The sequence below is a fragment of the Halyomorpha halys genome, unplaced genomic scaffold (genome assembly GCF_000696795.3).
Source record: "Halyomorpha halys isolate HHAL.00 unplaced genomic scaffold, Hhal_1.1 Scaffold231.1, whole genome shotgun sequence".
In the NCBI taxonomy this organism is placed as follows: Eukaryota; Metazoa; Arthropoda; class Insecta; order Hemiptera; family Pentatomidae; genus Halyomorpha; species Halyomorpha halys.
The window spans coordinates 859,354-860,578 of record NW_027114318.1 but is presented as its reverse complement, the minus strand read 5'-3'; positions in this window follow the sequence as shown (position 1 = coordinate 860,578).

The window sequence follows — 1,225 nt, the reverse complement described above, 5'->3', positions numbered from 1 at the left end:
AGAGAGAGAGAGAGAGAGAGAGAGAGAGAGAGAGAGAGAGAGAGAGAGGAAGTGTTTATGAGAGATGGGAGATGAATGATAAGCTATAAAGGAGATATAATAGCAAAGCTAACGAAAAGTTGTTGACCATTACCGCATTGGCCACACCTGCTGGTTCCTCTTGTACTAGGGATCATTTCGGCTAAACTATTCCAATAATCCGTCATAACTCAGAGCTCTATCTAAGCCGCTGAGTCGCTAGAGATTTATTGTTGGAGAAACTAATTTGAACAGTTTTAGTGGGCTGTATTAATTACACGTATCCTGGGGGGGGGGGTCGGGGTGTGTTCCGTTTAAATTATATCACTTAGATACATATAAAATTAATTTATTCCCTTCAGATCGCATTTACTACCCCCTTATCACAGTTTATTGTGCCTACACAGTAAAGATATATATCATAGATACATCTCGTAGGAAAATCTATGCATGCATAAATGCGATATTAAAATATTGATTTTTTAATACTTTTTTGTAAAAAATTATATTTAAATAGTCAAGGATTTTCAATTTTTATAAACGAAGATCCTTTATTGAAAAAAAAAAAGTTTATAGGTTTTTCCTTTTATTCCATAATACTTTCTGAAGAAAACACAAACTTGTTCAGTTTACATTTTTTTTTTTTTATTCTCTCCTGTTTTTTTTTTGTAAAGTCTAGGCAAAGGAAGGTTTTAACACAGTCTTAAGAACCAAAGTTAATTAAACTGAAGAAAAAATCTTTAGATGAGATTCTAATACAAAATACAGCAAAAATAATTTTAAAAAATACTACATTTTTCATCGCTTGATTTCAGATTGCAAATTTAATGTCATTAAAGCTTTTTTTTTTCTCAAATTTTATTGATAAATTCTATCATAATCCAGTTAAATTAAAATGTCATCGGTCACATCTTGAAAAGAAAGGGATTTGGTCAAATTTTCTACAAAAGTGGTTATATAACTTTATTTTCTAAATCATGCAGTTACTGGAATACTGAGTTGTCAAATATCAGACCAGTCCGATTAGAAAAATAGCATATTGTTTTGTTAACATCACTAGATTGTGATTTACCCTTATTTCTCTTTAATGTCTTTCAACTGTATATCTCAGTTCCTTATTATTATCCTCCCCCCCCTCTCTTTCACTCTCTCTGTCTGTCTGTCTCTCTCTCTCTCTCTCTCTCTCTCTCTCTCTCTCTCTCTCTAT